Below are 15,494 nucleotides of genomic sequence, written 5' to 3'. Positions count from 1 at the left end.
GAGGGAGGGAGGAGGGAAGGAAGGAAGGATCTTGTATTGGACCCCAAGCCCCATTAGTATGACATGTTTCATTGTATTTTTACAGAGAAGGAATTCCAGTCCTAGCAGCAAAGGGCTACTCTTTTGAAACACATAGCAACTAGTTCATGGGGTGTCCTTATGACTGAGATATGGTCACTTACACAAGAAAGAGGACACAACTTCTGAGAACTAACCAGAAATCAAAGTATTCGTCTACAACTGGGCAAGCTTCCCAGGAGATGGGACATAGCTCACAGGGCTATACAGTCAGTTAATATTTATAAGTACTCAGATGCCAGAGCACATGCTTGAGCATGTCCTTCCTACTCCTCACATACTAATTTTTGTTATTTTAAGATCATAGGAAAAGCCGTACAGGAAAGATACAAAGGAGCTGAATAGTTCTTCCCAGTCTCTTCTGTTCTTTTCTGGAAAATCATCTTTCTAGTAGCTTTCTCTTGGCTGCTTCAGACTCAGATGGCACCCTGAAAATGAAATACTTCTTTATTCTGTCTCAGTGCTTGTGTCTTGCACTGTTTGTAAGGTACGGTTGATGGAGGTGAAAAGAAGTGTGTAATTCCAGTTTGGGACCTGTATGCCCTCACATCTGCATTAGAAACCATTTTGAGTTAAGTTGGGTTGATTATGCTATAGAAAGAGGGATTGCAGACTGAGTTCCTGCTAGTTTCCCCACCAGCCCCTCACATAGGGCAGCATGAAGACCACTATCTTCCCTCATTGCCTGATGATGCCAGGGAAGACTGCTGGTGGTCTTTCTCTAGAAGTTTCATCACAATATGGAAGTCATACTATCAGCCACTTCCTCCCTGGAAAATATTTGGAACTTGAAAGGGGGAAGCACAAGTTGAAGTGGGTTTTGAAAAGGCTCTGCTTGCTCTGTAAAAGGTCACACATTTCCCTTCATGAGAGAACATGCTTTGGTGACTTCCAATAACAGTGTAGGAATTTAAGTTCAAATCACTGCTCTGACAATGACTCCCTTTGATCTTGGGCAAAACACTAAGCTACTGTGTTCCTCTGTAAAGTGTGATTAATAGCTAGCTAAATGATAAGTGTTCAGAACAGCTAATTTCTTTCTCTGGATTGGAGGGACCTACAGATATGCTATATCAACCATAATTATTTAATATGCCAGTATACATATAATAGAACGAGGTGATACTGATAAGGAGGTATGGCAAGACAAATTTTACAGAAGGTTCAGCTTTCAGGTTGGGGGTCTCAAAGACGAAATACAATAAATCAGGGGTGTCAGATGTTCAGCTCTTGGGACAGATACTGCCCAGGGGTGCCATATGTTCAATTTTTGGAGTCTGTCTTCTGGTCCACTGGCTCCAAGAGGGGCTGGGAATTCAGGGGCAGGAAAAGCAGGAGCTGGGACTACCACTGAAATCCAGGGTACAAAGCCCTATTAGGGACACCTGTTGTTGGTGAGGAATGAACCCTTTGGCCACTGCCATCACAGTGTCCAGATCTGGCCAAAAAGCCTTATGATCCAAATCTGGCTTGGAGGGCTGGGTGAGTTTGACACTTTTACAATAGACCAATAGCTAGATACTGAGGTGTTTATATAATGCTAGATATATGCCATATAATGCCATATACTTGAATCTTGTGCCTATTTTCATTTAATGAATGGTGAATGAGACAGTTGTTAGGTTAGTAACAAAATGCATGGTATAAGTAAAGACAGACAAGGTTCCTTGGGTGAATTTGATATCTTTTATTAGACCAACCCAAATGGTTGGAGAATAGTTATTAAGCAAGCTTTCGGGTTCAAAAACCCTTCGTCAGGCTAAGGACGCTGCAGCAGTTGCTGCGTGCTCTTCCTGGATGGAATGAAAAGTAAAGAAGCCAGGGCTGGGCTGGGCTGGGCTGGGCTGGGCTGGGCTGGGCTGGGCTGGGGAGTCAGTTGCCAGGCAGATTGTAATGTATCAAAAATCCAATGTCTATGTTTAGTCCCTGATCTCTAGTATCCAGCAGGTTGATGAAATGGAGCTCATAGGCTCGTCTCTGGGATATGTTGTGTAAATTTCCCTTGAGAATCAGGACTCAGAGATTGGAGAGAGAGTGGCCCTCCTGTGAGAAATGTGCCCCCACCGGTAGTTGGGTGTTTCTGTCTTCGATGGATTTCCGGTGTGTGTTCATTCTGGTGCGCAGTTGTTGTCTGGTCTCTCCTACATATCTTCCATCAGGGCATTTGGTGCATTGGATGAGGTATACTACATTCCTGGAGGTGCAGCTGTAAGATCCTGGGATGCTGATGGCTCTGTTGTGGGGTGTAGTAATAGTGGAGGTGGTGGAGATGTGGGGGCAGGTTTTGCATTTCTTGTCATGGCACGGTCTGGATGACAAGAAATGCAAAACCTGCCCCCACATCTCCACCACCTCCACTATTACTACACCCCACAACAGAGCCATCAGCATCCCAGGATCTTACAGCTGCACCTCCAAGAATGTAGTATACCTCATCCAATGCACCAAATGCCCTGATGGAAGATATGTAGGAGAGACCAGACAACAACTGCGCACCAGAATGAACACACACCGGAAATCCATCGAAGACAGAAACACCCAACTACCGGTGGGGGCACATTTCTCACAGGAGGGCCACTCTCTCTCCAATCTCTGAGTCCTGATTCTCAAGGGAAATTTACACAACATATCCCAGAGACGAGCCTGAGCTCCATTTCATCAACCTGCTGGATACTAGAGATCGTGGACTAAACATAGACATTGGATTTTTGATACATTACAATCTGCCTGGCAACTGACTCCCCAGCCCAGCCCAGCCCAGCCCCTGGCTTCTTTACTTTTCATTCCATCCAGGAAGAGCACACAGCAACTGCTGCAGTGTCCTTAGCCTGACGAAGGGTTTTTGAACCCAAAAGCTTGCTTAATAACTATTCTCCAACCATTTGGGTTGGTCTAATAAAAGATATCAAATTCACCCAAGGAACCTTGTCTGCCTATATCCTTAGACCAACACGGCTACAACCTAAACCCCTGCAACATGGTGTGAGTAAAGTATTTTTAACATGAGCTACTTTCTGCTAAAGGAAAGTCAGGAACCGATGCTTAAGCGAGAGAGTTATTTCAACTTGAAACAAGTTTTTGCAAATTGAATATAAATTTAAATTACCAACATGTATGTAATTATCACCATGTGCTAACAAGTAGAGGAGTACACAAATCCACTCAGAGATGAGGAAGTCTCACCCTACTCTCTTGAAAGGCAAGAGGAAAGGATCATTTAAACCTATTGGCCGACCAACTGATGCCTTGGTCCTGGGGATGATGGAAGGTCCCAGAAGCAGTAGATGTAACATCCTCCAGCTTCCTGACTGAGATTTTGGAGAACCTAAGAAACCATCAAGAGAAAGCATCCCATATTTGACACCAACTCCCCTTTGGGGCATTAACCAGTGCTGTATGAATATCCACAGAGTGCAGAGACTGTTGATAAAACCCAGGTCTGTGTGTATTGTTCTTTTGTGGAAAATAAACATAAAACCCTACTGTAAATGTGCTCACTTAAAAATGCCCCTTACATTAACTGCGGAGATGGTTGGGAAAAAGGAATTAATGATCATTATTAATGTTTTAAAAAGACACAGAAGCCAATTGAGAGAGACCCCAGGAGTCCAATCATTAGCCATAAGAACTCCTAATTTCTTGAAGTGTTTTAAAGAGGACATAGCAGCTATTGAAAATGGCCCCAGGAGGAGCTTGATACTGGCTCATGGGTCCCAGTGACTCTTCAGTGATTGACAGTAACAAATTTATGCCATCAACTAGGTTTTTTAGCTGAAAAGGCTGCTAGCTTATGGAACACCACCCAGTCCTGTACTGCCATATGAGCTGTGGAAGAGAGAGAAAGGCAGGCCTACACAGCCACTGAAAAGCGCACCTTTCTAGTTCAGCACAAACCAAAGCTTTAAAACCCAGTAGTATTGCCAGGTTAGTGAGACCACAACACCAAGGTGCACAGTTGAGACAGCCTGGGCCTGGCTCAGGGCTTGCCAAACTGTCTACATTGCCTAATTTTTGAGTTTTGGCATGCACTGAATGGGGGAAGGGTATGGTTCTTGGCAATACTTTCAGTTTTACTATGCAAATGCTATAGACATGCCCAAAGATATTTGAAGACATCTGGTGTGTACAGGCACAATACGGGCACTCACTTATATGAAGGGCCAAAAGAGACAAGTGTGGGAGAGACTTAGGTACACATTCAGGTGTTGGAAGCAACTGTGGGGAAGAGAGAATGCTATTTGGGCTTTATAGGAGGACTGAGTGTAGTGCCTCACCTGACACAGCTGGCAGCATGCTGGATGACAAGTAGCACTGCCAGCCACTAAGCATTTCTTTTGTGTACTCAGAGAACAGCTGCAGTTTTATCAAGTGCAGGACTGGAGCTTAAATCAGTGCAAAATTCTGCTTAGAATCAATGGGAGTTCTGGCTGAGTGACAATGCGGGTCTGAGCCCGTGAGAAGTTGTGTAACAACATGGCAATTGTAGCTTATTTCTAATATAAGACCCTTCTCTCATGCCCTTGCCTTTGTCAGACCATGTAATCCATTTTCTCTAGTGAATTATGTGGTATTCCCTGTAGCAGAAACACTGCTTTGCACGTTGAAGCATTTCTTTTTATCAGGATTTTATGCTTTATGCCTTTCATTCAGCCCTGTTAGCCAGTATAATTTCTTTCCCAGAATCTCTTTATCTCCCTGTCTGTCAGTCTCTTTTCCCAGCTGTGCCTAACCTATGACTGGCCAGGTATCGTAGATAGCTGAAAACATTCTTATCTTATGCACAGTTCCTTATATGCTGCAATATCAGTGACAAACCACAGTTGAGCTTTAGCCACACGTTTGAATTTCTTTTCTTCTGTGGTTTGAAGCAAGATCTTTAATACCCATTTAATGTCATGCTTCTTAACTTTTACCACATGTTCTGATTCCTTCAGAATTAATTATTATATTTGGATAAAAGGTAGAAATTCTCCTCGAGCTCATTCTCTCTTTCTAGCTAAATCCTGTGACACAATATAAGTTATGATAGCAGTTTGGTGCCCTACCTCACACCACAAACCACCATGTGACCACAGGGAACCATCCCTTGATCTTTAGAGCTGTCTGCTCATTTATAAAATATTTTATAAGACATAATTGTCCAACTTTGACTTCATGGTTGGAAGTGAGCTGGTGCTATCTAGCTCTACAGTCTAATTTGGGCGGAGGAAATGGCCTTCCAGCTGCTTGTCTTCCACATGTTTCATGTTACAGTGGTTCAGAGAGTTCTAGATCTAAGCGTTGTTTGCAGAAGGGCACAAATTTTATGTGGTACAAATGCTGGGCAAATAGATGTTGCTACCCTTTGTTGCACCACGTGAAAGGAAAATCGGTGGCACAACAAAAGGTGGTTGTAGACCCTGCTGTTTAATTGTGGCGGATGTCTATTCTCCTCTGGCAGAAGAGTACAAGCAGCTGAACCTGCTCCCACCACCTCGGCCAGGTGCTTTGGGGGCTTGAGGGCCCCTCTAGCCCTAGGGCACCTGCCCACTTGCCCTGCTTTCAGAGAGGCACCCTGCGGAATCTTGGGGTACCTCTCTAAGTGTGGAAGTTGGGCCACTCAGCCAGACCTGGGGCATGCAGAAGGCTTGAGAGCAATCTCTTCCTGGGATGAAAGACCAAGGAATGAATAACCGGAGGAAAGACAGCACCCAAAAGAGGAAGCCCAACCTCCCCAAAGGCAAATGGAATAAAATGTTCTTAGTTGGCCAGGCATCAAGCAGGAGCTCTGGAGAAGTAAGTCTCCTTAATTTACTCACAGGGAGAACTAATGTACAATCACAGAATCATAGAAAGAAGGACCGGAAGGGAACTGTGAGATCATCAAGTCCAGCCCTCTGCCATGGGCAGGAGGTTATTGGGCTCATACGAGCCCAACAAGGTGCTTGTCCAGCTTCCTCTTGAACACTGGTCCAGGGACAGCAACTGTACCACCTCTGCTGGAAATGTTCCAGAATTTAGCTACCTGTTTGGAAAGGAAGTTTTGGTAACAAGAAGTCAGTTGGGGAGTGACTATATCACTATATCACAGTGGGTCTCAACCTATTAGACTCAAGGCATCCCTCAGAAAATGTGAGCTCTTCATTTTCACTTTATTTATCTGACTACAGAAAAAAATTAAGCAATTCTTCTATTGCAAAGAACTCAGAAAGACACAGTAAGACCTAATGCTTTTAACATTATGGATTCCTATTTGAAACCTCTGGATTTATCTTGTGAATCATATTTGCACACCTAACAGTATTAGCATTCTGTGGCTCTCCATGGCATCCTGGTTGAGAATTGCTCAACTACATAGTCAGCTGTTTTCTTGAGAATAAGGAGCTACATTTAGTCTCAAATGCTTGCTACTGCTGGAAATTGGGCAATGAGTTAATAATGTTTTCTAATTCTTTGTCCTGTTTATAAGTGCATAATATAATAAATTATACTAACACTTTGATCTGTGACTTTTTAAATTTGAACTTTCATGCAAACATTTCCTATCATGCACATTTTCTGTCTGATGCTTATATAATTTTTATACTCATAAACATATAACTCAGCTGTTTGGTCACAGTATGTTTTCCTTTTAAAGGGGCTGCCTGCTGCAGAAATGACTGAAACTAGCAAAAAGCACAGTGCATCCTAGTTAATAGAAAATATCCTCTGTCCCAAGTGATAGCAGCAGTAGAAACAGAAAGCAGAGAAGTGAGACTCTATATGGACTCTGATTACATGACCTCTTGGAAATGGAAAGACCTGGAAGATGTAAAAGGGGAGCCAAGTACTGAAAATGAATGCTCAGCATGCTTTATCTGGAGCTGATGGACTTGTAAAGTCTCTTAGTTCTGTAGCAAAGTGAATGTGGATTTATCAAAATTTGGGATACAAGTAAAAAACGGAAACTAACACATCCCTTGCTATTGCTGGTTGCTTCTATTCATGCTTACGTGGGTAAGAAAGGTGTGTGAAGTGGTTGCGTGGCAAATAATCTCATGGGGGAAAAAAGCATTAAAAATCCATAGCCTAGAGAAACAAGAAGTGATAGTGGCCAAAGCTTGCTTGTTTCAGCACATGTTGACAATTTGGTGATGCTGTCATCCAGGGACGGATCCAGTATTTGGCAAAGCGGGGTGTGGAAGCTGCCACCACCTCACTCAGTGGTGTTGGCAGACTGCACTGCAAGAGCCTCTGGGGACTATTTTTTTAAGTCCCCAAAGCATGTAAGAAACCCAACCCCCCTTCCATTCCCCCTTCCCTTATTTCTCCCAAGTCTGCTGCTGCTACTTCCCCAGCTGTCCTGGGGGCATGGGATGTTTCAAAGCCAGTTCATCCCAGTGCAGCCAGGCTTTGCGAGGGAAAGTAGCAGTGTCAGGCAGGGCATTGGGGTTGGAAGGCAACAGGAGGGGAGAGAAACATGCCTTTGAGCATAGTGGGGAAGGGGATTCGTACATGCTTTGAGGATTTTAAGAAGGTCCCCAGAGGGTCTAGCAGCATGATCCAGTCCAAAAGGGGGGTGCAGCTGCCCCACTACACTCCCTCTGGGTCATTTGAATGGAAAGATTGCCTTCTCTTGCTGCTGCTCTATAAATTCTTGTATTCTCTGTTCTTCTTTGGTATCACTGAAAATAAAATGCTGGCACCTTCTGGGTAGCCAGCAGTCCTTGTGGCCACTGCAGCCTGGCCATACAGCCCACCAAAGGGTGGAGGGAAAGTTTGTCAGCACAGCAAGATGGCTGCCACTCCTGCCTCTTGCCACCGATTGGCTACAAGGGCTGTCTGTTATACAGCCCCAGCTCACCACTGTGAAGGGTGGGGCTGCATGATGGACAGCCCTTGCAACCAATCAGTAGTGAGGGGTGGGGCCATATGATGGACAACCCTTAAAGCCAATCAGCGACAAGGTGCAGGGTCATTGGGGCCCTGTGGCCAATCAGAGGTGTGGGTGCCTGATGTGCTCTGCCCATGAAAATGGCTGCCAGCCCCATGGACTGTCCATGAAATCAACTGGCAGCTAACCCCCAATGAAATTAAAAGGGATATTTCAATAAATGGAGAGAGTTAAAGGGAAAAAATATCAATTCTAACTTTCTTTAAGGGTTTAAGAATTTCCTACCACAAGAATAAATGCTGCATATGTGTTAAAAAAATTTCCCCAGTTTCCTTGTATGTAAATGTAAGGCAAGGAGCTGATTGGGAGAAAAACCTTGTCTTATATTCAAGTAGATATGGTAAATAGTCATTAAAGATGTCATTGCCCTTTATTTTAATAGCCTTAAGAGAGGCTGCTCATTTTTCTGAGTTTGGTAAGGAAGTTGTTGACATGTTGCCAATAATGAATTCCCTGACTAAGATCAGCAATATCTACTTTTGAATGTCTTCTTACATCACTAATCAGCTATCATATCACATGACCTTGCAATATTGTATATTAACCATCTTATTAATTACATAACATACCAGGTATATGATGGTCATATACGTCTCAAAAAAGGCTCGATTGTGTAAGTATGTAAGGAAAATCTATAGTCTGTACCTGAGGGGAAACATGAGTCAGACAGAAATAACTGCTATCTCCTTCAGAACATCTTCAGCCATCAACATTTTTGTTTGAAGTTTGTAGATTGATTATGCAGGAAAATACTTTCAAAAAGGAAATAGGTTTAAATTAAAGGCTTTTTTTTCCGTAAGTCCCTGGCTCTAACAATACATTCCTATATTTCTCTTTGCTCCAAAGCAGACTCTCTTTACATTTGTCTGAAGTCAGAACTCATTTTAAAACACAACTATCTTACAAAGCATGATTTTTTTCCCTTTGAGATTAAGGTCATGTCTATGTCAAACTGGTGCTTTATGGGGTTTTGTTCTTTGAGGATAACCTCCTATCAGTTGGATGAGCAAATGGCTCCCAGTTTTGTCACAGTCAGTCTACCATTAGTAGTATGTTTACAGCTTTCAAAGTCTACCATTTGTAGTATGTTTACTGCCTGCAATGAAAGGCTTCTACTAAATATTTTCCACAAAGTACATATCCTCATGCACATTGATTATGTACATGTTCTGAATTAAAATTAAAGCAAACTGGCAGAGAAAAGTTACATTTCAGAACCTGTGTAAATTAATGGGAGTGTTTTATGGCCCAAGGAATTTTTTCCTTTGACCTATGAGTCTTGTCCTTGGTAGTGGAAAGCAAAAACCTCCTGGAGTGTCTTTAATTAGTCTGAACATCTTATTAGATAAAATAAGGAACTAAGAAGAAAAAAAGCCCTCATCTAAAGACAACACACATATAGAGATGCTGTTATATTCTCCAGGCATGATGAGTATAAAAATACTGATGGGTATCTCTCAAAATGAAGTAATGGTACAGACAAGTTTGTAATAATCTAACAACATCCTAAAAATGTACTATGATACTATTACTAATTTTTGTGTCATTTTCCCCACTACACTGAATGGTCAGGCTTGGTCTATGTTGCAAAGTTTTGTCAGCTAACCCATGTTATCTAAGAGTACACCGATGTAGCTAGCCTGGCAAACCCTCCTATTTGGACACAGCTCTGCTGACAAGGTATACCAGCTTGGCTCTTATTGTTGGGTGGGGGGAGCTGGTGTACCAAAACTAGCATAAAAACACCCAGAGGCGACATGTAGGAGCGTGGTGCTGCACCCCCTACAAAAAAACGCTGCTGACCGTGTCAGCAGTGCCTAAGGGTGGTCACTGCTCACCACCCCGCCACTGCCGGTGGTATCTGCAGGCAGCCTACAATCCCCGCTGGCCGCTGCCGATGCTGCTGGTGGCATTTGTGAGTGGTTGCCATGCTGCCGCTGCCAGCAGTGCCATACCTCCCCAGCCGCTGGGGTCGCACACCGTTCATGAAAACAGCTCTGCTGTTACAGGCAGCATCTCTGCTAAGTGACTGTGCTGCCATAGCTAAACTGTCAAAGCCATGGTGGCAGCAGTCCCTCATATATAGAGAAGTCTGAGTGTTGAAGCCTTTTCAGGCATGGAATACCTAATGCAATATGTGCTGGGATTGATGGTGTATTGGTCCCCCCCCAAGTGCTCATTGTTCTCACTTTTTTTCCATTCCTGTCTTCTCCTCCTCTCAACCTTCCTGAACCGTTCCTACTATCTGACCTGCCTTTGTCTTCTACCTCCTCCTAAGCTAGTGTCCCTGACACCCAAGTCAACTCCCTGCTTCACTATGCTGTTCATTTCCCACCTCTTATCTGACTTCCATTGCATCAGAAAACATTCTTTTAAATATAAGGAATATATATATTCTTTATCTATATTCCTGAGCTGTGATATCCAGGAACAAGTGTTTATGTGCTTGTTCCTCAGAATATGCCTAGCACAGACAGCTTTGGCACAATCTTCCCTGTAAAGAAGGCCCATTTGGGCTCATTCGGTCCATCTTTTTTCTGTGAAAGCTTTTAATAAACATGGCTGCATCATATACCCAAGAAATAGTAAAATCGTTGGGCCTGATGGTCTACTGCTTTGCACTTGGTGTGCTTCTTTACAGCTCTATTTAAGTGGATGTGAAATGCAACCATTCCATTTGGGTAGCATTGCACAGTTGCTCTGCCCAACTGCAAGTGACTGTGTAAGATGAAATCAATAGAAAGCAGTCCTGCTGTACTTATTGTCCTTCACTAGTCCTACATCAGTCATGATCTACGCCCTCTAAAAGCCACAACAATTTGTGTATAAATGGAGTCTCCCGCCACCCTTCTCCAAGCTCAGAGTTCAAATCAGCAGTAGGGGACATTTAAAAGCAGCTCAGAGTTAGGTACTGAGCTCCAGCTTGGAGATCAGCTACGACTGCATGGTTAATGATCAGCTTTGGAGCTAATAAACCTCTCTGCAGGAAGGCATAGCCAGCATGTAGTCGGTAAATTTTACTCCCTTGAAGAATGAGCTGCCAGAACAAGTGCCTTGTGGGGTGCCCAGAAGATAAACTCATTGGCATTGCCTGATAGTGCTGTTACACTCAAGGAGCATGTGCATTCTAACATTTTCCAGTGTAAAGAGCATTGGGTAGGTTCTTCTTAGGACAGGGGGTCTACAATGTTTTCTGGCAGGGGGCAGAATGACCCAGCTCAGATCCGAGGAAGGTGGACACTAGGACGTGGTCTCCTTTGCCGGTTCTTCCTTGTTGCCTGGCTATAGTATGGCACAGGGAGAGCTCCCCCACTGCTCCAAAGGCTGGATCCAAAGACTCTGTGGGCTGGGTCTGACCTTTGGGACATTGGTTGCCATCATAAGTTCAGGCCACAGGTAAATGGAACAATTCTAGGGACCAGCAAAGTTCCTTCTTTTTGAGGTGCTCAATCAGTAGGTGAAGAAATGGAAGCGAAATAATGTAGTACTGACTCAGATAGACATTTTCCTCCTTAAAATGTATTGGGCTGTTCTTGCTCAAAGAAGCTAGCATATACTCAAATAGATCTAGTAGTTTGCTGATGAAGAACCAATGCCTAATTTCCTTTTTGTCTAATTAACCGAAACCAAACTGGCCTGTGTGGATAGGGACTAAATTGCATCCGACATGATATTTATCAAATGTTGATAACTTGGTTTCAAATGTGCTGCTTAAAGCAATTAAAAGAGAGCTCAGCTCTTCAGCTGGTTTTGAACAAGTGACTCCAAAGTCCACCAGTACCTTCTGTTTCCTAACCACCTTAAGTAAAAACATTGTCATTAAATAAGCATAAAACTCACTAACGTGTGGCAACACCAGGAGACAGAGGTAGTTTGCTTTCTACAGACTTACCTGTAAAACTTAAGAGGGAGTTAACAGAAGCCGCCAGGAGCAGTTTGTAATTAGCAGCTTTGTAGAAGTACCTGAGTCTGTCTGCAGTTTTTTCCTGCTGAAGTTGTGGTGTATATATCTGTTATGAGTTCTTTTCTCTGGGATGCCCTTTTAAACTTGGACGGCCCAAGGCAGCTGTTGTTACTTGTGTTCAGTTTGTTACAAAGAGTTGAGACACGCTGTGCTCACTCATGGAGACTTCACTTTTGCTCTTTCTTGATAATACAAAAATAGTTATTTAGCCTGTGATGTGTCCTTTCTGTACAAAGAAAAGACAGCACATGGGGTGGGAGGCAGGGCACAGAGGAGAAAATTTCAACTAAAGTGCATTGTGTGAGAGAATAACTTGGAAACAACCGAAATTCCTACATGGCATGGGAGGAATCCATAGCACTTAAACCCTTAAGGAGAAGTTCTATAGACAGGAAAGATCATTGTTCTCCAGAAAGCAACCTACAGAATCTTAAAACTGGGGCATGAGTCCCTGTTAAAGCCATTAAGGATTTAAATTCCCTATTAATTTGTATAAAATGCTCCAAGTGGAGCACAATAGCTGTCACTTTCTATTTGAACTTAAGCAATTTAGACTCTTGTCTGTAAAATTCTATTGTATGTGTACGTTGGAGGTGGAGGGGCTTTTTCTATCTGTGACTAGGATTTTTCAGAGGTGTGTGCTATGCCCAGAGAGAGGTTTTCATAAAGGTAACAGAACCATTGTCTGCCTTCTGAACTGAGTGGATTTTGTCACCTGAGATCAAAGTCATGATGATGCTTATGTTGTGCATGCAAAGCTCGTGATCCATGCACGGATACTACATTTAATTTAGCGTTAGTCCTTTAATTTTTCTACAACACAACTTGCCACCCATCAAAATATCTAAAATAAACCAAACGCCCATGAAGACAGTACATCAGCTACATGTGTGGAAACAGACACTCCCTGAAGTAAAGAGGATCTACTCTCCAAGGGCCGACTGAGCCAGTGTCCCTGGAAATTAAATATCTGCCTGCATTACAGAATACCTTGGATCAACAATGTCTTGGAGCAAAATTTCCAGGCCACTTTCTGTTGCTTGTCTTTGGAAGATGTCACTGTAATATGATTAAGAAAATATTAACTTGGCATGTTTACTCAAGATGCTTAATATGTAGTAGCCTAATATTACTGTGCATTATTAGCATGGCTTTCGCCTGGCACGCTACTGTGCAGTGTTATTAGGAATAAAAACCCATGTGCTGGCACTACTGCGCAGTAACTGTAGTTACTGCACATTTAGTTTAGTACTTCATTAAGCGAGTACTAAACTAAATGTGCAGTAACTACTGTGCATTAATGAACGTGTACACATCTTTATCCCCAATTACAAAGGATCCACAGTCAAATTTATTTATTTTGGTAGCAAATGAAGCAGCTGCTTGTTATAATAAAAAATCACAATCTCTTGTTCATAAACCTGCACCCTTCGTTGCCCTGTTGTAAAAGATTCCTTGTATCTCGGTTCATTAGAAACAAAACTTTATCCTGTCAAAGGAAGACAGTCAGGAGAGATTATGTTTCATGTTTAATATGGCTGTACTACAACAATGCTATTATCCTGAATTTCAGATGAATTTAATTGAACTCTAATGAACAAAATTAGTTGTCTTTATGCAATCAGACTCCCATTTAAATGGGTTAGAAAATGAATACGATGGTAATTGTGGTTGACTTGATTCTTTTTTACAGCCTGAATCTCTCAGCTACTTCCTTCTGTCTCCCCCACTGTGTAGAAGATAGTTAGCCAATGGGGTCAGACAGGATGCTCCTAAGCCTTTTCCAGTGCTAAACTGCTTCTTAATGCTGTTTTCTGAAGCAGGCTTCACTGTGAAGAAAGCAGCAGGTGGAAGAAAGAAGAAACTGGCCTGTTAGTAGAGATGGGTTGGAGTCAATACTCCAGGCTCAGTGGCTATCGAATGCTGAATATCCATCCAGACTATGAGCAAGGGCAGTAGCAAGCTGACCCATTTGAAGAGAAAAATATAAGATCAAGAAAACAGCTGACAGTCTCTGTGTACAGTGTTTCAGAAGTGTGGGTTTCCCCATCTTGTCACTGATATCCTGCCAGCTGAAGAACTCTTCCAGATTCCTCGGCCTCCATCTATGGACAGCCATCCTGACTCAAGCCTTGTGGATGAGAAGGGGATCTGGGGGTGGGGTATGAGGGCAGTAGTTTCTGGACCTATATGCAAATCTGAAGCTGAGCACAAGTTCCTGGGCACAATGGCAGATTGGTTAAGGTGTCTCATTGTGCCTTCAGAGGTGTGGTTGCTCCAGGTTTGTGCTAAAAGGTAGCCCCTTGTTGAGTCCTGGGCGCCTAGTCATTTGGGGTAGAATCACTGTGGCACTATCACTGTGGCATTGACTACATACTAGCCCTATGGACTGGTGGCCTGGGGTGGACAGTTGATTTTGACAAGGAATTATACCCATCCTTTACTAGATTATAATTTAACAATTTTCGTCTATCTCATGAGGAAGGAAAAATAATCAGAGATATGTAGCTCAGGGGAAAACATTCCTTCCTAACAGAAGGAAGGGAAAATACTTCTTAACTGTGCTGTGGGTCTCCTCCCTCCTTTTCTGTTCTTTTTTGTATTATGCATCTCTTTTTTTTCCTGTTTTCTTCATTCTCTAATCTCTCTTCTAACCCGCCCCCAAGTGAAAACAATGGCAAGCAGCTGTCTATCCTGTATCTGGCCCATGGTGTTTTGATCTTTATTTCGCTGGCAGCCAGAGAGCTCTGGTCCGTTGTTGCACACACAGCAAGAGCACTTCATTAATCCTTCTTACTGATTCATTGGAGGGATACATTAGACCTGAGGCTTTATGTGAGCATCCAGAAAGTTTTTCAATTTAATTTTTGAGAAAGTTGGATCTCTGAAGCACCCTAACTATAATGGAGTAGTGGAGGGACTCAGCGGGAAGTCACTGAACATACAGTGACTGACAGAACAGGTTGAGGAGTAGGCAGAGCATCTGCAGCATCATGGAAAGGGCTTAGGAGCATCAGCAAAAGACACTGTAGTGATTAGCTAATGGCTCTACCTTCTACCCACATGCAGGGGAGAGACTGTTAGCATGAAAGATCCATGGTTATTGAGGAGGAATAGTTGCAATCTTTGGTAGAGGTAGCTTTTAGCTGTTCTGAGTTGTTTTAACACTTCACTTTTTGTTTTTCTGCTGCAGAGGCAATGACCCTTCTGTGCTGTTATGCAGCCTAAGAGTGACAGGAAACTCAAACACTATACCCTGTCCCAGAAACAGTAATTTTTTTTTGGTCTCACTATAAAATAAAAGTCATTGTGACTGACAGTGTCTAGCTGATGGTGTGTGTGTGTGTAAAACTATAGTAAAGGCCTTCTCCCCTTGGTGTAATGTAAGATGGGATTTTGCAGGAGGACCAGCAAAACACATGCAGGTACTGATGCTCAGACTCCAGTCACAGATCAAACCCCTGTAGTGCAGCCTTAAAAGGTAATATATTTACCTGACTTTGACTTTAAGAAACCGCCCTCCTCTTGTTGATCTCCTAT

Source organism: Alligator mississippiensis, chromosome 3 (genome assembly GCF_030867095.1).
Source record: "Alligator mississippiensis isolate rAllMis1 chromosome 3, rAllMis1, whole genome shotgun sequence".
Taxonomy (NCBI): Eukaryota; Metazoa; Chordata; order Crocodylia; family Alligatoridae; genus Alligator; species Alligator mississippiensis.
This window is presented reverse-complemented; position numbering follows the sequence as displayed.